A 24770-nucleotide genomic window follows, 5' to 3' on the forward strand; every position below is an offset into this window, starting at 1 on the left:
TGACCCTTCCCATCTCAGGAATGGAGCCCTCAGCTTGGTCAGGATTTCATTCTGGAAATCAAAAGCCCTTGTAAAATTCCTCTCTCTTAAAAAACTCCCTCATCTTCTAGCAGTGCCCTTCTCAGTGAATCCTGCAGGTAGACAGACTTAGCCCCTTTCAGGATAATTTGTGTGTAAATACTAGCGTTCATTCCAAAACTAGGGGACACTTCGAAATAATGTTGTGGTGAAAAGAAAAAAGAACAAAAGCAGTTTTGAATAATTCAGTTGACAAGACACTTTAGATTTCCCATGGTAACTATGGTATCTAAAGCAACTTCATGGGGCGGGCAGGCATCAGAAAGACCTTGGGGAGATCCATATTTATCTGAATGGCAGCTGGAAGCCCCAAGTATACCTTATGGCACTAGCACAGAGAGCTGAATCCTATTGAGAACGTTAAGTATCACGGTCACACATTTGTTTTAAATTAAAAAATAGGCCTGGTAAAGCCCTCTTTCTTTGTTAGAAGGAACATGCTGGATTCCTTCCTGAGGAAATGGCAATTTCTCTTCCTTTTCTTTAGCCTTCAATTTTCATTAGCGCTGTTATGTGGAAGGAAGAACAAAACTGCCTTAAATACTTCTCCTTGGCCTTTTCCGAAAGCAGCAGCACGAGGGGGTGCCAAAATAAGCGCCTTCATTAGCAGGCTGTTTATAACAAAAGGGCTTGTTAAACACAAACCTTCCCTGCCACTGTGGTCGGGAGCGTGGTCAGGCAGTGATGTCCTGCTGCAGTTAATTACACATCAGCAGACACCTGTTAATGTCTTTTGCAAAGGGGGCCTTCATGGTACAAGATGCCCTGCGGAGGGAAATGGGAAAGGAAGACAGGTTTCAGGAGCACTGGAAAGAAGAAAGAAATTCTGAGAAACTGTAGGGCTGTCATAGATCACGTAACGCGACAGCTGCTCTTCAGTTATGGTTTCAGTGTTTCATGATAGTGGCATAGACCATACTGTAGAAACAGCTCTTTGCTCCACCTGCTAGTGGCTTGTTCACATTAGAAATTTTAACTTCCTGCAGCTTCTAGCTAAGGGACTTAGAACCAGTTACAAAGGGACAAAAATAGAGCAGAAGCAGCTAAAACAGGATTTTGGTGCTAAGACCAAAACTGCAGTCCAAAAACTCTACAGGCACCTAAACCTGTAGGTTTTTAGAACTTGCCAGTCTCCTCTCTAGATTTGGCAGTTTTCTATACACCTGCAGTTTTGCTACAGCCCAGTTCCACTTCTCTCTTGCCCTTTGGCTCCACCAGTCTTGGATTCCCCTCTGCAAAGCTCCAGCAGCAGTAAAGGGTGCCCTACAGCAAGGTCGAAGGTCTCCTGAGGAACCCCTTGGGGAGGAGGTCATTTGCCATTCTGGTATTTTCTTTTAAAATAAAATAAAAAAAAAAAAAAAGACAGCCCAGATGAGATTTAGTGGAGAAGAGGATCTCCTATGAGGAGATTCTGAGACCCATTTGTCCCATGGCTGAGTTTTGGAGTGGGGCAGGGAATCACGTACTTACTAGTAGTGCCCTACTTAGAAGGCAGATCTGGGGGTAGATTTGAGGATTTTTCAGCCCTGAGAGGTTGAATTCTACGATGGGAGGAAGGCATTTAAAAAGTGGGTAAGTGTACAAGGACTTAATTGACTCCAGCACATCCCAGGAAACTGAGTATCAGCCTTCAGTTTTGGAAGGAATCTTCTCAGTTGCACGGCAGGAGTCAGTTTGCTACTCTCCCTCACTCTGTTTCTGAGCATGAACCTCTGTTCGTAGATGGGAGGAATGACTGGCAGACAGAAGGTAATTTAGAAGACTGCTAGATTAAGAAGACAGAGAAGAACAATGCGAATATTGTTCTTTCTACATACTAGTAAGAGAGTGAGGGTTTTGTCTTTCAAAACACCTGAAGAAACAGATGCTACACACTTGCTCCCCATGTCAGTGTTTGACCTAGATAAACCAGACGAGGCTTCTGATGTGTTCTCTCCAGTAAGGAAGATACTGCAGCTGATAGCCCTAAAAAATTGAATTTTTGGAACTCTTCACTACAGACATAACAATGAACTATGCGAGCCTGGCAAAACTGAAGTTGAGGGCCAGAGACAGAAACTGAGAGATAGAGAAGCACTTGTTTTGCGAATATATCCTTGAGGAGAGCTGAGAGGCTGATCAAATTAAATATCCCGCCTCAGAAGCCGCTGAGAACGGGGTGATAAAGTGTGTAGTCAAGGAGAACAACTAATTGGGATGTAGTTAAGAACTAAAACAAAGTGCCCAATAGGGGAAATATCCTTGTTATTATAAAATCAGGCCCATAGGCCAGGAACTGCCCCCCTCCAGTAAGCCCCTTAACCTATGAGCATGCATGGTAAATTAAGAGTGAGCTGTACTGTTACATTCGAGCGAGAAAGAAATTAACCAATTATTAGCTGAGGCATATGAATATTAGCTGTGATTGACATACTTAACTGTATAAATGCCTTGTAGTTTCTTGGTGTGGGGTGCTAGCTTCGGGGGTTACCACCTAGCACCAACCTTTGTACAAAAATGACTGGAATAAAATACCTCTGCTCTGTATGTGTAGTTTGGTGCTTTGTACACAAGGCGAATGAACCCACTTTTTGGGACAACACAGCTGCTCCAGCTTATTCTGGAATTTACTTCTGAAGCAGGATTCAGCTACTGTTTAAGGTAAAGCAACAGAAGTTACTTGCAGCTTCTCTCCAGCATGAGTTTTCTCACTCTTCGTCCCTTTTTTCAGATCAAAAAAGCTACTTAGAGAAATACTAATAACTGTTGTTTAAAGAAAAAGCTATTTGAACTGTTACATAAATTGCATAAGCCACTGCATGATTTCAAAATCACATTATTTGCCTTATTTGAAGGCATAACACTCTTTCTGCAAAATGAAAACGGCAGGACACAGCAGAAGAGGCTCAGAAGAGCCTGAATGTAACATCAGCTTTGCTTTCTTCCTCCCTCTCAATTCTGACAAATATAGCCAGTATTTTCAACAGGGTTAAGTATGCAGAGGTTAGGCCAGGTTGTGAGCAGACCTAACTTCTCGTTCACGAATCGAGGAGAAAAAGAAAGTATTGTATCCTGAAACCTTCAAAGTGAAAAAGCACTTCAGGCTTGGACTTTGCACAGCCACCTGTTTTTGTTAGCGGTAAGGAAAAAAAGACAGGTTCGCATACTGTTTTTCACTGCAAACACTCTCCGCCTAAATATGGCAAGTACTCACTCTCTGTGCTCTCTGCCCACGCCTCAATGAGTTACTGAAGCTGAAAACCTCTCACCAGTGATTGCACTTAATGACTCTTCTCTCATTTAAACAACTCACTATGTAAGGGTGTGAAACCATCTGCTTTTATTCCTTGGTGAGCTATTGAATTCATTATCATGACAAAGATTCCTTGCCTACATTGTAACAAAAGAGGAGGAAGGACAAAAGAGGAGAGGCTGCGATTAAAATGGACACACTACCTGGGTTATTACAACTTCCCATCTCTCCTGGTAACTCCTGTCTCCTCAAACCTGAAACAATCAGGGTGGCACCCAGCATGTTCCTCACTATGCCCTTATGACATGATCTGATGATCTCTGGAACACCCTTTTCCCCATCAATCTCAGGAAAGGACAAGCATGGGGAGGAGTCCAAATGAGTGGCAGTCCCAGAGCTCCTGGCTTCTTGAAAACTACTTGGATCTTCAGTAGGGCTAGGGTAAGGGCTGTTTCTATACCTTGGATCACTACAGCTTCTTAAGAACTGGATCTAAGACACACTGTATGACAAGAATCTCCCAAAACATCACCACACAGTCCTAACTAAAAGATTAAAACCAAAAGGGTATTCTTGTGTCCTCCATTCTTGTGTGTTCAGTTTCACCCAGGCACCTCAAAATGAAGGGTGAAGACTGAGATTAGCCCTAAGCACCCCTTTTCTGAGGAGACTAAACTATCAGTCATAGAAACCCAGGCGCCACAAATCCAAAACCTCCTCAAAGTCAGGAAGATGATGTCCACATGACTAGATGAATCACTCCAGGGTGTGGAATCTCCTCAGCTCCTTTTCACCCTTAGCTCCACTGATCAAATATAACTTTGAGTGAGTAAGATATACCAGGGAGGCATCCAAGGTAGACAGTATTCCGCCTCCATACTGCTACAAGGAGGTGCTGGAGCCTTAGCGACATGCCTTCAGGTATAAGGGATCTTGCATGTGTGAGGGGAAGGTGAGGTGATAGAACAAACCGAGTTCATGAACTATCTGGGGAATAGCAGACAACCAAACACCCAGTGTATGGAGCTAAGAGCATCTTAATAGTATATCCCTCAGGACAGTTGCAGCTCAACCAACCTGGAGAAGACTTTTGGCTTGAGTGTTAAATAATTTTCAGCAATAAAAGTGTTAGTTCATGCCAAATAATTAGTATAGTTCAAAGAGCAGGCAGAAGCAGCCCTGGACCATCCTGTTACTCCAGGTGAAGTCTTCCTCTCTGACAGTCCCTAGACCATAGGCCTACATATGCCACCTCTCATCTTCACCTGTCTCCTTTACCTACCAGAGCAGTGACTTTTATTTGTGATCAAATCCTTTGAGTGACTTATTGTGAAGCTGTCTGTACACACCACTCTACAAAGTCCATGATGACCCTAGAGGGTGTTAAATGGATCACTCCTACCCTCTCCCTTACAGGCAACACCTCCCAGTGCTGACAGGGGATTCCTCTCCCTTTTGTCCCACAGTGTGACTTCCCTGTCCCTTTGCCCCTCAGATCAGTTTCAACAAGGGCTTTGGACAAGTAGCAAGGGGAAGTGTTTGCTCAATTGCTGCCCATGTTTAGCATCTCAGCCAACGTCTTGGATTCTGACTCCTGAGTCTTCAAAAATGTCAGGGGTTTGCCCCGCTCTCTCAGGCCCTGGCTGAGATGGACAGCAGAGTATTGGCTCTCACAGAAAGCTCTGGCTAAAGACTGCCCTGAAATAAATGGGGACAAAAACTTCCTAGCTTCCTCACCTGGGTGAAAGGCTCCCCAAAGAACTAGTTTGTTAAAGTGCACTTTTATTCAGTTTTTGCTGTGCATGTTACTGAGAGTCCAGATTTCTTTCTGCTTTCCAGTTTGGTCTTTGTTATTGTTATTGTTGTGTTTTGAAGGAGCCTGTTCTATACGAGAAACAGTATGTCTCAGCACACAATGCCTGGCTCACAAGTGCATAGGGGTGCCAGGCCTGGGAACGTCATTAGCAGACTTTTTTAGAGAAAAGGGTTAGTTAACCACAAAACTGCTCTGCTGATAATTTGTTTAACTGCTCTGGTGGTCAGAAGTGTGGTCAGGCTCACAGCATCCAGGAGCTGTTAATCACCTGTCAGCGGGCTCTTGCAGTGTCTTCTGCAATTGCGGCCCTTGTCGTTTGAGGCCCTGTCAGCAAGGGAAATGAAAAGAGCAATATTCATGAAGCTTTCAGGAAAGAGAGCAGAGCTGTGGCTGAATCTCATCTGTGGTGTATCTCATCTGGGAGTGGATTTAATTTGTTAATGGAAACCCCAATTCTTATGGCAGTAAAGGATTGTGCAATTAGCATTATTTTGCAGCTGAATTTTTAATAAATCCATACAGCTTGTCTTTCTTTCGCTGTTACTCCACCCCGTCCCTTGCAACTTCTGAACAAATGGTCCAATTTCAACAAAACTGGACACATGGGAGATGTCTTGTGCATATTAAGTTCCTACATCTCACAAAAATAGGGCACATGGATAGAAGAGAGAGTGCTTCATGCCCCTCCTGGGAATATACTTTCAGTGTGATCTCAGCTCTTATGTACCTGAGACAACATTTATCTCCTGAGAGGAGTTCAAATGTCCCAATTGCAAAAAAACCTCAAGTTTGCATCTTATTAGAGACATCACAGAACCTGGTGTCAGGACCCAGAGTCCCAGGCTCCTGGTCTATTAGGACTGCTGTGGTTTTGCACTGAAGTAGGGCTTGGGGCTAGATCTGCCACATGAGCCTCTGCATTGAAAATCAGTCTCTGCTCCACAGGGTTACAATCTGAAAGATGTGGGCCAGAGCACACCAACAACTGAGGAGAAGGGGAAATGTCTGAGGACATTGCTGAGAGATATGTGAGTTTCATTAATCAGCCCCGGGGATTCAGGACAGGAAAGAAGAGGTATGTGACGACTGTCACCATGAAGGTTCGCTCTGGGATGATCCAGCGTAGAAGCACTTAAAAATATTGTGATTGAGTCACCTGCTCACTTCATTTTTCTCAGTAGTTTGTGCTTAATCCCAGACATAGGCACAAGTCCCCTCCCTGACTCTCTCCAAATATCTGCCTTGCCAATTAAACATGGGGTCTCCTGGAGTATAAGGATCCATACTGAGCATTGTCCTCCTTCTGCCCAGTCCTCCTTGCAAAACCAGCCCCAGCCTTCCCCAGCTAACTCCCTCTACTCCAAATTCAATTCCTTACCTCCAGGCAAGGTCTCCTTGTCTGCCCACACTGCCTGGTGATCCTCACTGCACTCCTTGTCCAAGGCCCTCTTCCAGAAGCTTCTGCATGCCAGATGCCACCAAGACCTGCTCTCAAAACCCTTTATCCTGTCAACACCCACACAGAGATGCCTCTGCTTCCCGCTCCATCACTGAGACCTGTGGCTATCTTGCTTTAACCAGTGACTTTTGCTCTTCCTTGTGAAGCAGCAGCACTGACACATTTTGTCCTTTCCCTTTTCTCCCATCTTAGGTTGTCACCCCACTTCACACCAGGGATGGAAAGGGCGGAGAGAACCAAATTTTTGGTCCGTCCCTACATGTTCTGCACCATGTTCTGGGGCTGTTGGCTCAGTGTGTTATGAAGGTGGAAAGTGGAGAAGGAAAGACAAAGGCTGGAAGCAATTTCCCCGTGTTACTCCAGTGCCCGATTTGTGATCTCCACTGTGGGGTGCCCCTTTCTTTTGGGAATACTGACCCCAGGGTCACTAGATTCATTGTCTTGGAAGAGTCCACATGATCCCTCAGACAGATGCGCTGAAGAGCTCAGCACACTTTACTGATGCCCAAACAGTCCTTATCAATGAGTCATTTGAACCAGAGCTGGGTCCTGCTCTCTAACCCCCAGCACCGGAAAACTTCTCAGGGCCATGCCCGCAAATCAGAGAGGGGAAAAAACAGCGCTGGCCATGCGAATTAAGAGCAGAGGGAGGAACTGCAGCTTCCAGTCTCTATTAGAGGTATGTTTTACCCTTTCCCTGAGGAAAAAGAAAACACGAAAGCTCAAAGTAAATGCATATTTCCAAGAAAAATGCTATGTGATTAAGTGATAAGTTTTGACCACTGGCAGCGGGTATTTCGTCACTCAGGAAATTACTGTTAAGGGTCACTGTGCACTAAGTTTTATTTGCCGCGCATCACCCCATCGCACCCTAGCGCGCGCGTGCGCGAACGGGAGGCGCGCGCGCCCGCAGGCCCGCTGCCCCGCGCCCGGCCTGCCGCGGGGGGCGCCGCGCAGGGAGCCGCAGGCTCCCCTCCTCGCCCCGGCAGCCACGACGTGCGGACGGAAGAGCACCACCTCGCGTCTGTCCTAGAAAGAAATGCCCGGCTCTGCTGCTTTCCGCTGCGGCCTTTTGGGGCTGTGTTTCGCCAGATGATGATGTATGCACGGTTTGGAGAGCAAGGATAGCCTTGTAAGGAGCAAATCCATGCCTCTCCTCTCCTGATAAGCACTACTCTTCCATTACGTGGAGCAGATGAGGGCTGTTTATTTAACCGCTGTTTTCCATACCACAATAAAACAGTGTGTATGAAGGCGCAGGGGCATTTTTGGCTTAACAGCTTAGCGCGCCTTGACGGGAAGCGGTCGGTGAAGCTTGCAGCAGCAATTCTGGCAATCACCTTGATCTCTGACTAAGGTGAGCTTATGTCAGTCATTGCTAGCTGCAATTTCCAAACCGGCTCCATTGTGCTGCTTTACTGCATGAGCTTGCTGCAGAGGGAGAAGTGGGCCTTATGTTTAGAAATCATTGCAAAGCCCCAGCAAGCCCATAGGAATCCATTGATTTTTATGAGCTTTAGACTGGACCATTACATTCCAGCAGCCTGGTAATGCAGAACAGTGATTTCAGCGAGGCTGTGCTCAAGCACATGAGGCAGTGTTAGCGAAGAGGATGAATCAAAGTGACAAGGAATAGATAGACGGAGAGTGATTTTGAGGGTAATGAGATACATCAGCAATGTGGGATTCAGAAAGATACTCACTGTGCCCTGGAGACCCTCCCTGCTCTTCTGCATAGGGAAATCCTGTTTGTTTTCCATATGGATGCAGGTGTATCCCAACCCTTGAGCTGGGGTCTGTGGTGAATGCAGGCATCTGAGTGAATATTTATCCAGGCCAGACATAAGCCAGGCAACATCCATTGCTTAGACTGCTCTGGAAGTTTCTGGACTTAATTTTCAAAACAGCCATTAAGCAGAGCCATGGGAACCAGATCCAGTCCTGCTCTGCTGGGTTCCAAGGCCATCAGGGACTTACAACCCTCTCAGATGACCTACAAAACTGAGTCCATAAACCTCACCCAGAGTTTCCTGCAAGTGGGCCAAGAAGATGCGGGGAATGAGGCTAGGCCTTCAGAGCAGGGCTGGCTGGCTTTCTACTGGACTTCCTGCCAGTCACAACCATGGGACCCCACGGGCTTCAGACGTTTTGCACCACGGTGTGCATATAATATCATTTGGCCATGCATTTCCATGCTGGTTAAGTCCAAATATTTCTGCCTACTCAGTACTCAGTTTATCCTAAGTAAAAAGGACTGTCGCCAGCATGTAAAAGACATATGTAACATTGATCTGTCAAACCTGGACCCTGGCAGAGCTTTCTCAGACTGTAGAGCAGGGCATATGCCTACAAGCATGATTTCTGTTTCCTAGTTGCCAAGGGACTCATGTCTATCTTATTGAGTTTATCTGTGGGAAGGAAAAAAATGGTCAATAAACATAAAATGCAACAAAAGAAAATGCCAAACTAACTCTGACAGGCTTTCTTCATACCACTTCCTTTTGTGGAGAAGTAGCATCCGTCCACTTAAATTAGACCAAAGTATTGAGAAGATGTTTCCTAATGAGCTGGCAAATAAAGATGCCAAAGGGGTGAGAGCTGAACTCTGGAGAGGATATTAGCTCCTTCCCCCACCCACCCCCCGGTTCAAATTCGGGCTTTTTTATTATTATTTTTCCTTCTTTCCATTTTATTTGGCAATGGACTTTTACAAGAAATAAGCTTTTTTAGTGTTCTCCCTTCTGTGAACTCAGAGTGAACACAGCCAAAATTAACTTCTCCCTGGGAGGTGAAGATAGAAGAAAAGGAAACTAATCTTCATTTCCTACCTCTGTCCCCCTGACATTATATCCTTTATTTGCAAGGCCCTCACATCATCCGCATATAGGAAAGCAAAATAAAATATCAAATTCGAATCCACTATCTGGAAATATTTATTCACTTTCCAATGACATTGCCATAAGTAGTTTGATTTCTCATCTACTCCAGATTGCACTGCTGTCAGAAAAGTAACCTCTTTAGCCCACCACTGAATCCTGTGATTTATCAGTGAAACAACAGGGTTTTGGAAGGTTCAAAACATTTCCTTTCTAGTCTGACATTACAAAGAAAAAATAAGGAGTTGTTTCTGAGGAGGGGCCAAAGCAGGGAGGGAGAGGTTTGCTGTTCAAAGCAAAGAAACTATTGAAAACAATGGAATAAATTGTCTTTGATGATGTTTAGACGTACACTTTAGAAAGTGTGTGCCTTTAGAAAGCAAAACAAATACTTAATTAGTATTTAGTTAAAATACTAATAAGTATATCTTTTGCACTCAGGCACCTGGTAGGGAGAGGTAGGAAATTCTGTGGATTCTGCTGGGAAAAGTTCTGACTGCTTAAGTGTAACACTTCTGATTTTACAATGCAACTTCTTCCTACAGGTTATCTTTCAAATGTAGACAATATCAGTCTGTCATATTTTTGTTTATGCTGCAGTCAGATATAAAGGTTGTAAATCTGAGTTGATCACAAACCTTGTCTAAAGCACGTGTGCACTTCCATGACACTGTTTATCTTTAGTGTTTGGCCAGCTGAGATAACACAGTGGTGTGTCAAACACGTGACGTGTTATGTAGATACCAAGATATCTATATGTTAGAGGGACATGTTGCAGGGACATGTTGACACAGCGCTTTTGAGTAGATGAAGACAACATGATGGCTCCACTTATGCTGAGGAACAAGATGAGTGTTCTTATGTGAATCCCCGCCCCCCCACACCTAACACACTCAGCTTGAGCTTGCAGGACGGAACTGCTCAGATGAATTCAGCAACAGAAATGTTAAAAAACAAACAAACCTTATTTTGGGTATGAGAGGATTTCATTTTGTTATTGTGGAATAGAGAGAAAAGGGTAGCCAGTTCTTTTATACAGTTCCCTGCATGGGAACTTGCCTTCAGGTTTTTGGTTTGTTTTTTTCTTTTTTATAAAGTGTTCTTTTCCTTTGCTAAGAATAAAAGCACAGAATTTGAGACTGACAGGCTTGAGGACATTTGGAGTGAGAAAAATTAAGAAATACAGTCTTAAGTTCCTTCTTGACCACTAGCACAAATCACAGCTGGGGCCTCACTAAACATCGCATGCCAAATTCTGTCATGCCTGTATACCCGCTAAAACGACAGTATTTCAGGTCTGCATCCTTCCTTGGGGGACTCTGTGTACGCTACTGACGTCCCTCGATGTACAAGGAAGTCACAAAGGACAAAATTTAGCTGGGAGTGCAGGGAGAAATTTAATCTCAAAATAAATAGCTCTTTAAGATCGTGTCTACCCTGTGACACAGAAGACAGCAGAGAAGGGCAGGAGTTGGTAGGGATCTGACATGGAAGTCCACTGGGCCCTGTGTGAAGGTATCGGACTAGGTCTGGAAGTATGACAGCCACATTTGTGGATACCAGACAATGCCAAGCCTTTCAGTTCCAAAGGTAGGACTGGAACGGGCTGATTTCTGGAGCTAACACTATGGAAACCAACCTGGGTCCAGCTGCCTCCAGCCTCCCTCCCGTACAAAGGATTTCAGGGGAGGTGAGGATTGCATGACAAATTCAATTAGAGATGAGCCTGAGGGGGAAAGAGGTTGTCAAAACAGATGATTAAAATGAATGCAGTTTGAAGCCAAGGGGAGTAACCAGCATTAAGTCATGCCCACAAGCAAGGGAAAATAATGTGCTAGGAGCTGAGGTAAAGTGGACTCATTTGTTTTTTTCATTGTGTTCCTTCAGTTTATCATTTTCCTTCCCTCCCACTCTCTATAATGCTACTGCTTGGCTACACATTAAACACTTTGACGGACACACAAAATCGTCTAACATTTCCATGGCAGTGAAACACTAAAGCATAAACTGTTTATTTCTCATGAAATTTGTAAGGAAAACAAACATTTTATAAGGCTCCAGTTCCCTCTGCCTTTTCCTCCCCTGTAGCCCCCAAAATTATTGCCAATGTAAAAGACAAGAGAGAAAATAGACCTTAAGTAAACAGTCATGAATGTTATTTACTATCCGCTGGTTATATGCCAAGGAGATATCAACCAAGCAGACATTAGGAAAATATTTATCGAAGCATTAATATATTCCTTACACATGACACATTGCACATCATTATTTAGCTGGGCTGATAACACGGAAGCTTTACTAACAGCATATTTCTTCCTGTGCTTAGAAGACTTTAAAGCATTTTTAAGCCTAGCAGTAAATCACAGCCTGGTTTGCAGATATATTCTGTATACACATGCATATTCTGCTTCAGCCCTTCTAATCACACAGTTGAATGTCTTTGTCTTTTCTTCCTTGGTGCCTGAATGACACTTTTGTCATTGAAAAAGTAAAAGCAAAATAATCAATGTCTGCCACACCCTAAGTTTCTATGAAAATCCCCAGCCGCATCCATCTCCACTGCTTAATGAGGGGACTGATCGGGTGAAGCAGATCAGATAATACAAGAACTGGAACAAATCCAAAAAGACTCCTGAACAAATCAAGAAAGCCTTTAAAATGTCTAAAATACTCTATTGTTCCAGGGCTGGGAAGTGGTGGGGCTATCCTGATGATCTGTCAATCTGTCTGTCCCTAGGACAAATCCCAAGGTTTCTTATTTTTGGTCTTTTTTTTTTTTCCTAAGATTGGCAGATGAAAATGTTTGGATAGTTCCCATCTGTCCTAGAGAAGGAGATGAACCTCTGGTTGTGCAGACTGTTCCTGCGTAATAAATACCAATTCCGATATTGAGGAATTAAAGCGAACCTGATCATATTGACTGGAAATGGCATTAATGGGCACAGAATTAGAGGCATGGATGGCATAAAAGATGTGGGACCTGCTGACCAGAGGACACCATGGACTGAGCTCTGAAGGGGAGGAAGAAGAGGGACAAGACATGGATGTGGATGGGTCAGGGAGTGGGCATCTAAGTTTCCTTGCCTCAGACCCCACACCAACCCCACCAGGACTCTGATTCCTTTACAGTGTTGTTTTCAGCAACAAGCCTAAGGGAAAGACAAAGGTGTGGATACAGGGTGCCCCATAACTCAGCACTGATCTGAAACACTTCTTCGTACTTCTTGATGATGCCATTTAGCCAACCCTTTCTCTAAGCATTAACAAAACATTAAAAGACTCCAGATCTTACAATGCCTGGGTTTATATGGAAACCTGGAGCCTGGAGAACTTTAGTGACACCACAAGAGTCGGTGACACTCTCAGGAACACAAACTGAGTTGTGACTCCTCTTGTCCTGTCTGAACTCCCAGGCCCTCATCAAAGAGCCTGGACAGTCTTTGCAGTTAGATTTGTGCAGTGACCCACAGGGACTCGTAAAGGCTAAAGCTGCCTTTAAAAATTACTTCTTAGGCATGCAAAGGCATAAAGTTAAAACTTTCTGAGATAAGTTGTAACTTACAGCTCCAGCACATGCCTGCCTACTAATCCATCTCTTCAGTGAAAAAATGTCACAAGGAATTGCAATCATTCTCTTTATAACAGCAAGATCCACAGGCCACTCAGTCCAACAGCATCCCACTTTCACATAGTTAGGGATTTGTCATGCTCTCTAACAAAGGGTTGACTTAATAATGTTCTAATAATTTATCACATTAAGAAGAGAAATAAAGAGGGCAATTGTTAACCAGTGGGATTTCCCCCACACATTTAAAGGTTTGAAACCTGGGTCCTGCGACCTCTCTGTGTCTTTGGCTGACGACACACGTAATCGCTTGCATCTGGGACCTGATTTTCCAGTTCTTGAATCAAAAAGGAAACTTCAAACCCCCCAAAATCTCTGAGACTGCTGAAGTGAGTGAATTGTTCCAATTAGGTTTATGACTGTTGGTTTGCAGTTTACCAGTTATAGCGCACTCCAGCCATGTATTTGACAGAAGGGTAGGGGAAAAAAAAGTCTGCACATTATTTCCCAGTGAGAAACTCTAGAAGAGATAAGAACATTTCAGAAATAACTGATAAGCTACATCCTGCTGGTGTTTGTTTTTATTTATATTAATGGATTAACTGAGATGAATCAAGGATTTTGGGTGAGGAATGTCTCCAAAATGAATGGGAAGACAGCACTGTTGTGAGTGTGCTCCACTGGCAGAATGGACTGAACATTGACTGTTGATTTAATGGCAAGAGTAAGGCTTGCTTGAGGAAGTGATGCTTCATCTCATAAATTCATAGATTCATTTTTAAGGCCAGATGGGATCATAATCCTTGGACTGGTCTTCTGTGTGGCAAAGGTTTTCAGCAGCACCTGCCTCAAGCCCAAAACTTCCACTTGAGTTGTTACGCCTCTCTTAGGACTGTAAACAGTCTGGATTAGGATATTCCAAATGCAGAGGCTGCACATTCTACCAGAAAATTCCTTCCATTTCAATGCAACATTAATAGTCTAGAAAGATTTGTAATTTGTACTTGAATTACAGGTGGCAATAACAATATTCCAGCATGGTTTATTCAGTTTGTTTAGAAAGTCTGCTACCATGTGCTTTGCTAGTATCTTTCCCATGCTTAAGCTGACACCAGTTAATTCTGTTTTCTACATACCTCTGGGATATACATCTCTAGCCTAACTGGTGGAAAATTGGTTGTTGATGCTCAGGAAATAACCGATTTTCCATCTGTTATAATGTGGCCTTACTGAAAGTATATGCTGATATACAAACCACTGATTACAGTTTTTAGTTAACAAATGGGTTTTGTCAATTGCCCCAGGCACTGCCTAACAAAGTTGTGCTTAACGGCTAAGAAGACCGATTTCTTTGGGGATATTGCTTAAATGGAGCACAGATCTAGCATACACAACAGTTGCTATTCATCAGGCGCTGGGAAAAAAAAAGCCTGGCAGCAAGCCAGAAATGTAAAGCAGCCCTATAAGTTGGCAGAGTAGTTTATAATTACTGCTATTAAAATACACACACACACACATATATATATGCATAGACACACGTGAGATTTGCTGAGATATAAAATGCCGATGCTAACTTCAGGGCAATATTTCTATGATGATTTCACTCCATGATTAAGTATTTCGGAAGGAAGATACAAGATATTAATTAAAGCAGAGGATAAATACCTTCTTAATTAGCTGATGAAATACAATTTGCATGGAAGTGAATTCTTTTTAATAACTGCTGAGTGTGCCGGGGGCAATGTTTCAGCATGTCCCCAACTTTTCCCTTCTGTCATCCTCAGGGAATTCTAAATAAATGTTTAGAGACTAGTTCTGATCTTGCTCACTGATTTTCTAAATTCATTTCACTTTGGTGGAATTACTTGGGTCTGAGAAGTCAGAAAGAGAAATCAGAAAGGGAAATCAGGCCAGCTGATTTTGCTGCTTCTTCTTCCCCTTTGTCCTGCACAGCAGAGTGAAAAGAACCACTCAGACCAATGAAGGGATGAGATATCCTAGGTCTGAACACAGAAGAGAGCACGAGAGATGCTACTGAATGGGTGAGCTTTACTACCCTGATGCTATTATCATGTAAATTCTCTTTCAGGCCTGTTTGCCCAGTCCCGTAGTTTTGTGACTCCATTAGATATTCCATGCTTAGACATATGCCAGACTAGAGACTCTGTAGAAGGATATTCTTGCAGCTAAGGAATGGCCAGTGGCTGAGAGATATTCTTGTTTATTTGGTTTTGCTGTGTTTTGGTTTTAGTAGCATCTTTGCCTCATTTAACAGCCTGTTTAACATGAAGATGCTGAATTTTTTACTTTAACAACTATGATCAACATGTGGTCCCAGGTCATCTCTTTTCAGCACTACTCACACTACTACACACACTACTCAAACTCTGCTCTGAAGTTGGGATTATTCATTTCCTTGTGGCCTCTTCTATGCCATTTATCACAAAGGAATCCAAGCGTTTCTTAATTGATGATGATAATGGGTTTATTTTCACAGCTTACTGGTGAGGAGTTTGGCTGGTGTCACCACCACTTTATGAACCGGTAATGAATGCACAGATGTATTAAGACCCACGTTTCTCCCAAGCCTGAGAAGTACAAATGGCCAGCGATTTGATTTTTCAGCTGATAGTGCATCCTGGCTCATGCATATGTTCTGACTACCTTTACCACAGGTAAAACTGAAAGCTCAGGACTTCCATAAGCCCAAGCTTTGCAAAGCCAGGACTCATCTAAACAACTTTTAATGAGACACTGATTTAAGGATTTGCCCAGAGCCAGATCAAAACACTGTAGCACGTCTTGCCTCCTCCAGAACCACAGGCTGAGGTTTTGGCTGCATTTTCTTCATCCTTTCTCACATTTGCACCTCCTCAGTCTCACAAGGCCTCTGTATCAGAATGGCCAAGACAGGCATCTCAAAGACTGTAGAGAAGACAATCGATGCCTGTTTCACAGGTGGCATCTACTGGTTTTCTGGAGCCTCCTAGGGAGTACCAGATGTGGCCCAGGTTCCCATAGTATGGAAATCCCACTCTGAATCTCTGACCTCCTGAACATTTTAGAGTTTGCTTTCTCCTTCACTAATTCTTTCTTCAATGCAAGTGGTGCCTGGCACCATGTAGGGAACAAAACTATAGTTTTGGAGAGGTTTTTGACCTTCCCAGTAAGGGTTTTGTTGGCAGCAGGGGCAGATGTGTCCAGAAGATAACTTATTTCAATCTGCAGAGTGAGACTTTCCTGTGCATTAAAAAAGGACTAGATTTTGGGGTTGGGAGGATTATGCATATAATCATCTGAGACAGTGAAGACTGTCATAGAAAGAGGCTGAATTAGCATTTACAGGGGCATTTGGCTTTATTATTAAACAGCTAACAAAAGAAATAGAGAGACTGCATTATGTGGATGGGACCAGCTTCAGCCATCTGAACAAAGGCCAGATCAGCCAGCTCCACAAGTTGTCATCTCAGCAGAGCGCATTAATAAAGGCAGTTTGCCCCTGGGACCTGAGGTCTCTGCTGAAAGCAGAGCTATCCCTTTTCCTCTCTACACACCCTCTACACATATTCTGGGAATTTTTTCTTGTTTTCTTTTAGTGCAATAAGGTCAGTGTTGGCACCCACCTTGTTAGGTTTCAACCCAAAGTTCAACGACATTACAAACAGGTGAAAACAGAGTTTTATAACAACAAGGTCTGGCCCACCCTAATAATACTGTGTATACTGTGTATTATATATACCGTGTTCCTCCCCCTGACCTGTACTAACTACAATGTAGGTGAAAGACTGCCTTCCTCAAACAATATTGAAGACACAAACACAACTTCAGCCTCGCCATGCAGACCAAGATAGAATTCACAGCAGCCTCTTCATTTTAAAAATCTCCCCACGGCTGGCATCAAAGCCTCAAGGCCAAGTTTTCCCTGCATTCTTCTGCCCTGGCACCAATATGCTCCCAGCGCTGCAGAAAGTACAGTCCCTCTCACCAAGCAATCTCTTCCACAGCCCAAGTTACAGAGGTAACTGTGTAAGAGTTACACCTCTTTACTGGGTTACTAAACCTATTCTGCCTGTCTGATCTGCTTTATTACATTGGTAATTTCCTTTCAAAAGTCCAACATTTTCCCTTGGCTTGCTATTTAATTTTCCAAAGCATTTTCACCATGCTGTCAGAAGAAACTTCATACTGAACCCACCCGTCTTCCTTCTCTGGTGCTGCATTCCTACCTGTCGGGGATGGACAGGTGTTTTCAGACGCACTACAGACCCACAAAGAGCAGGAAATCCTCTGTCCAGCCGAGGATGAAAATAGTTACCTGACCTGGCCTTTGACCCCAACTCCAGAGTAACACATGATTTTGGAAGGGAGACCCTCATGCTATCATGTAAGGCAGGACCTTCGACTGATGTCAGATGCTGATGACAACACAGCGCTTCTCAGTAAACATCCAATATGGCTTATAAGGGGGGTGGGGGGGATTATTTTTTTTTGTGATTTGTTTTTAAAGTGTGGGGGAAGTGAAGAGAGAGAAGGCAAGGAGTCATATTCAGAACTAGAGAGTTCAACAAATGATTTCTACAAAGAAAAATGCTATTCTTTTTATGCCAGCACCTTTTAGTTGTAGGACTTAAAAGGGTTTGGGGTTCTTTGTTAAGTACTTGGACTGATGCCCAACAGTTGTTTTCATTTATCCTCGACATTTTCAACTGCTCCCATTGAAGTGAGATAAAGTAGCAGAAAGAAAAATAAACAGGCTTTCTTTCTCCCCTCTTTCCCCAGCCTCTTGGGTCACTGTTCTGTCTTGTTTTATGGAGATCTGAACGGGTGCTGTACAAGCCAGCCGAGCAGACGTGGAGGGTGAGGCAGGAAGGACAGCCTGCGGTTGCGGTGAGGGGCTCACAGCACTCGGGTGCACCTCCCAGCTCTGCTACAGCCTTCCTGTACTGTCTTTGCCAAGTCACTTCACCTCTCCATGCCTCAGTTCCTCATCTGAGAAAGAAGATATCGCTCCTTTTTTCTCATCTTGTACCAGCTTTGTGTCTATAGACTGGAAAATTTTTCAGGCCGGGTAATTTCTTACTACCTGTTTCTTGCCCTGCCTAAAACAATGGGTCTTTGGTCTGTGCGAACATTTAGTTAACAGAAAAAATTAGCTAATAACAAGAGTACTTGTCCAGATCTGCATGTCCTCTGGGTTTGCCTTAGCTTCCTCATGGCCAGAACAGTTGGAACAGTTTTAATCATTCTGTGAACATACTTGACAGCTTTGAATCAAACCCAAACCCAAATTGAAAACTGATTTGAATTGTTCTTTCTTTTCAAACACAGAACTGAACCTACACTCTTCCTTTGAAGATGATGTGGGACTCAAAAAAAAAACCCAACCAACAGAGCAAAACTTTCTCTGTAGCTGGACCAGAACTCAACTGAAAAAATGACTGGTTTGAGTCCATAACAGATTTACTTCCTTGATGATTTCAGTTCCCTGTTATTCATCATGTCATGTTAGCTGAAGTTATTAGGAAATCCACCATTATTTGTGAAAAAATTAATAATTGCTGAAAGCTTTAAAGACCTTGGCATAAATGTTTACTTGGTAAAAAGATGTTATGAAATTTCATGGTCACTCGTAGTCAGTCTTCCATTTAGAAAACTTTGGTCAACTAATCAGGGAGAAAACACAAGTAATAAACAACCAAGAAACACTCTGTAGTGGCAAGCACTTTCCTGAAACCACCGAAAGAGATAAAAATAACAAAGGTCAGCCTGACAGAAATGGTGCTTGGATCTGACTTTCCATCTCAGTTCTGGCTGCTGTTGTGCCTAAGTTACTGTGCTTGGACTTCAGATCCTCCCAGTTTTGGTTAAAAAAAAAAAGGTAAAGAGGAGGTTGGGATGTTGTGTTCCAAACTGGAGGTGAGCAGCAACAATAAAACCCAGACATGGAGCCAAAATGCTCCTGAGAAAGAGTCATTCCAACATCTTGCCATATCTGAAGAGATACGAGTTTCTGCCTTGCTCTGGATTGCTATGAAAAGCTGTCCCCTGTTAACAGAGGTGTGTGAGATATCAGGTCATTCCTACTGGGGAGCCAGAGGCAGCCCAGTACAAATGCTAGTCATGCCTTGTTTATGGCTGGCCAGGGAGGCCGGTGCATCTTAATCGTGCTAGCTAGAAGCAGTTGGAATTTCTTCCCTCAATTCAGTTACATTTTTTGACCAAATCTTATGATCCAGCACAAAGTATACATTATGTTTTGTCTTCTGGTTTTCTTAGTTTGCCTTTGAAATGAAAAGTCCTGCAAAAAATGAAGAATCCAAATATTTTACTTTGATTTTCATGAGGTGTTGGTGTTACTTACCAGTCAGTCTTGTGTATTTAGGTACACTTTCTTTATGGACTTTGATCTCTGTAAATGCAGACAGCCACTGTCAGAAGCCAAAATCATTACAGATTATCTCACATACGAGACAGGCGTGCATGCGACTGTGCTCTTCTTGGAAACCTTCTGCCTGCTGCTGTTTTCATAATCATAGAATCAAGGCCATGTTGAGTGAACAGCACAGCCTTGTTTTTGACTGGACAAAGAGAGAAAAGAAGAGGGAAAGAACAGGCCTGGGAAAAGCCCAGGTATGCCAAATGCCTGCAGCTACCTGCCTCTGCCCTTCCTTTTGCCATCTGTGAACAAGTAGTGACGAGTGACTGCAATGACTGGAGTTATTAATCTATACCTCAGATTAATTAATTCTATTTTAGCTGGAAAAAATGTTCCCAAACATCCAGGGCTAGGCCAGCAAAATTAAGCAAAAGCAGAAGAAGAGGGAAGAGGAAAAAACAGCCATTGCTCAAAAAATCCTCATATCTTCTTCATTTTTACTCTCATACTTCCACAGAACAACTTCAGCCCCAGCCCTATCTGAGCCTTTTGCAGCCGCTAGAAAAAAGTGTCTGGATGATGTGACAAGGAAGCCAGCAGGTCAGGAGTAGTGAAGCAGATGCGTTCCTGTGCAGATTACCTCCTGTGTAATATTTGAGATCTGTTCCCCTAGATGGGGCTGTAAAACACGTTGCCCACCACATAGAAGATAAAAAGAAGGAACAGCCTTCCTTTCTACAGGAGACGCTTAGAGGGCTGCCCTTTATGAGCACTGTGATATGGTTAGTTTTGCCATGCCAGAAAAGAAATGCAGAGTTCATCTGTGCACGGTGTGACAACCCCCGTTCATGTTGCTTTTCCACTACTGAAGAAAGAGAAGTCTGAAAGTGAAGGTAAATCCCTGCTCAGGTGTTGTTCATAGCTCCGATGGAAAAACAACCAGACAAGATTGTTCAAGGTACTCTCTTTGGGAAATAGGAAGGTTTCTAGAGGCAGTAGCAGCTGTCTGCCTCCCGAGGAAGCACAGCCATTCATGAAAACATAAAGCCCATCTTCCCTCCATATCCTTCCCTCCTGTATCTCCAGCTTCATGGCAGCTCTGCCAAATCTCTGCTACCTACAGGGCTGTCATGGCCAGACCCAAGGTGCTGTGCCCGCAGCCCAGTGACAGAGATAAGGCCAGTGGTGTTAGAGCAGACGTCTTCTGTCTCTACAGCTCCCTTGTTTGTTTGTTTGTTGCTGTGACCTGTAAGCTCTTTCCACTCCACTAAGTGACTGGTGAGTCACTGCAACTCACTGCATTGGGAAGATAAAGGCAGCGTCCGGAGCACCATGTGATCAAATGCGCCCAGACACCTGATAAAATCCTCCCTCCCTCTCTCCTCCTCATGGAGGGTCTGTAGGCAGTCCCTCCTGCAGACATTTGATTACACGGCTGTGTTTGAAACCCTCTTCTGTGACAACTATGAGGAGACTGGCTGGCTTGGGCTAAGTCCTCTACAACAATTCTCTCCCCCTCTTCTGCTTTGAATGGTGCAGATGGGGTCAGTGACTTGTGAAAATAAGCCAAACCAGATCAGGTGATCATGTAGGATTAGGTGCGGTTCCCCACTGCATGTCAAATCCCAGCACACCCAATGCTAGCCCATTATATTTTAATGGGGGGAGGATGATGAGTCAACACTTCAAAGAAAGAAAGGGGGCTATGGAGAGCTTCCTGGATTCCTCTTTAAGGGGAGGAAAGAGTCAGCCTTAATTGAAGTCAATTCTTATCTGTTTCCATCATTTTTGTTTCATGAAAGTGGGAGGTTTAAATGGACAAGAACAGGACAGGAAGACTATGAAAGAGAAAACAGTTTTTCCCTGTTGCTGCATGTCCCCTTTGTGATTTTCTTCCTTTGCTTTGCATGGATAAAATGACACAAACCTGCCAAAACCTGCACAGAGTCAGATTCTTGTCTCCACCCTCCACTACCAGAGCTTTGTCCTTCACAGTTTGCCAGACCTCGCACTCTGACTTTCACCCCTTTGTTCTTGTACCTGAAAGGAGAGTTAAGAGAGTTGACCTCTTTTGGATCTGCTGCCACGCAGATGTAATCTGGTGTTTATGTCATTGCGCTCGAAGACGGTTGCCATTTTTGGCTCTTAGGTTGCACCTCAAGTAATTTTGCAAGGCCCTCATCTGAGAAAGAAAAGCATTGGCTTTACCCATAGCAAAAGTAATAGCAAAGGGCAGAATTGCAATGATTTACATTCCACAAGTATTTTCTCAAACCCACGGAGGCCTTTTTCAATGGGGGAAGAGGCATATGTCTTTTTGAGTTTACCAGTATGGGAAGTAAAATGACAAAGCCAGTGAAGATGGAGCAGCAGTCGTAAAAGTAAGTGGTGACAAGTAAATGTTGGCTTCTCCCCATAACATTTATTGTGGCCTGCTCACACTTGATCACACAACAAACTTGTCTCCACTAGGTTTTCACTTCAGGCCAGGTGCCTCATGACAGTGAACGTCAAAGAGGAACACTGTGTTTTCTTCTAGTTAATGCACAGCCTGAACCTCTACATTCCCTTCCTGACCTATTACTAGATGAAAGGACCTGGGCAAGAACAGGACCAAAAAACCCTAAGGTCAATGCCACAGACTAGATTCAAGCTCATTACTTACTGAGCCAGTAAAGCATAGTTTCTTAATATTTCTTCTTTTCTTTTTTTTCTTTTTTTTTTTTTAAGAAAAAATCCCGTTTCCTGTCTCTCTGGGGGAAATTTCTCCAAAGCCTATTGCTGAAGAAGCCATGGCAAGAGGAACTACTTGGTATTGAGGCTGACCCTGATTTAACATCTGGAGCTAGATGAGGGGAAAATTGCAGCTGAGGATGAGGAAAAGGCTGAGGTACTAAATGCCTTCTTCGCCTCAGTCTTTAACCATCACACCAGTTATCCCCAGGGTACTCAGCACCCTGAGCTGGAAGGCAGGGATAGAACACAGAATAAATCCCCCATAATCCAGGAGGAAGCAGTTTACTACCTGCTGCTTCACCTGGACGCTCACAAGTCTATGGGGCCGGATGGGATCCACCCGAGCATACAGAGGGAGCTGGCAGAGGAGCTTGCTAAGCATCATAATTTATCAGCAGTCCTGGTTAACAGGGGAGGTCCCACATGACTGGAGGCTTGCCGATGTGGCACCCATCCACAAGAAGGGCCAGAAGGAAGATCCAGGGAACTACAGGCCTGTCAGCTTGACCTCGGTACCGGGGAAGGTTATGGTGCGGTTCATCTTGAGTGAGCTCACCAAGCTTGTGCAGGACAACCAGGGGATCAGGCCCAGCCAGCACGGCTTCATGAAAGGCAGGTCCTGCCTGACCAACTTGATTTCCTTCTGTGACAGGGTGACCCGCCTAGTGGACGAGAGAAAGGCTGAGGATGTTTCTACCTGGACTTTAGTAAAGCCTTTGAGACTGCCTCCCACAGCATCCTCCTAGAGAAGCTGGCGGCTCATGACTTGCATGGATGTACTCTTTGCTGGGTAAAAAACTGCCTGGATGGCCGAGCTCAGAGAGTTGTGAATGGAGCTAAATCCAGATGGTGGCCAGTCATGAGTGGGGTTCCCCAGGGCTCAGTGTTGGGGCCAGTCTTGTTCAATATCTTTATCAGTGATCTGGATGAGGGGACCGAGTGCACCCAGTCAGTTTACAAATGACACCAAATTGGGTGGAAGTGTTGGTCTGCTCAAGGGTAGGAAGGCTCTGCAGAGGGATCTGGACAGGCTGGATCGATGGGCCGAGGCCAGTTGTATGAAGTTTAACAAGTCCAAGTGTCAGGTCCTGCACTTTGGTCACAACAATGCCATGCAATGCCACAGGCTTGGGGAAGAGTAGCTGGAAAGCTGCCCGGTGGCGAAGGACCTGGGGGTGTTGGTCGACAGCCGGCTGAACATGAGCCAGCAGTGTGCCCAGGTGGCCAAGAGGGCCAACAGCATCCTGGCTTGTATCAGCAATAGTGTGGCCAGCAGGAGCAGGGCAGTGATGGTGCCCCTGTACTCAGCACTGGTGTGGCTGCACCTCCAATTCTGTGTTCAGTTTTGGGCCCCTCAGTACAAGAAGGACATTGAGGTGCTGGAGTGTGTCCAGAGAAGGGCAACGAAGCTGGTGAAGGGTCTGGAGAGCAGGTCTTATGAGGAGCGGCTGAGGGAATTGGGGTTGTTTAGTCGGGACAAGAGGAGGCTGAGGGGAGACCTTATCAGTCTCTACAACTACCTGAAAGGAGGTTGTAATGAGGTGGGTGTTGGTCCCTTCTCCCAGGTTACTAGTGATAGAACGAGAGGAAATGGCTTCAAGCTGCATCAGGGGATGTTTAGATTGGATATTAGGAAAAATTTCTTTACTGAAAGAGTAGTGAGGCTTTGGAACAGGCTGTCCAGAAAGGTGGTGGAGTTGCCATCCCTGGAAGTATTTAAAAGACGCGTAGACATGGCACTTCAGGGCATGGTTTAGGGGACACGGGAGCGTTGCATTGATGGTTGGGCTTGATAATCCTAGAGGCCTTTTCCAACCTTAATGATTCTATGATTAATGAAAAACTTTTATACACTAAAGGTAACAGTTACTGTCTTGCCATAGACACAGATCATGCTGCTGTTTCTGCTGCACTATGTTTGGAAAAGGTGTGGATTAAGAAATATTTAAAAAGATATCGTTATACCTCTAGTATCTTTTGTGTCTCCCTCCATCATACACAGAAAGCATGTATGTTCTGCTACTTTGAAGAAATGTGAAAGTTAGGACCTGTAGCTCCTAGGGAAAATGGGAATGAGAGCAACATTCTGGTGTGAAGAAGGGGAATGGCATGATAAAAGGGTCTGGGTGAGTTGGGTCAAGTGTGCAGTCAACATACAGCTCTCACAGAACTAGGAGATTACCTTGGTGAAAACTGAGGTCAGGAAACAAGAAAGTATCAGTTGCTGCACTCCCAAACTAACATGGAATAACTGAAGTACTACCTTCAGAAGGGGAGCTGGGTAAAGGAAAACCCAACAGAAATGTCAGAAGGACTTACTTTTCGATTTGTTTCATAAGGAAATGAAACTTGTGAGCCTGTCCTGTTTGTGTCTCTGTAGATGACATGAAATACATGACAGTATTTCCCAATAATTTTTAAATGTGTCTGCTTCTTCCAACCAAATTTAGCACTGATGTGGAAGAATAAAAAGAAAGTTCTCTTGCTTATTTCTTGAACAGAGGTCACTGGGTAGAGGCAAATCACTCATAGAAGGACTGCATGGATATTTCCACTTTAACCACTGGAAAACCCACATTAGTGTGCCACCCTTGAAGCACAAATTCATAGGATGCCATTGGAAGTGGTGCTT

The sequence above is a fragment of the Phalacrocorax aristotelis genome, chromosome 6 (genome assembly GCF_949628215.1).
Source record: "Phalacrocorax aristotelis chromosome 6, bGulAri2.1, whole genome shotgun sequence".
NCBI lineage: Eukaryota > Metazoa > Chordata > Aves > Suliformes > Phalacrocoracidae > Phalacrocorax > Phalacrocorax aristotelis.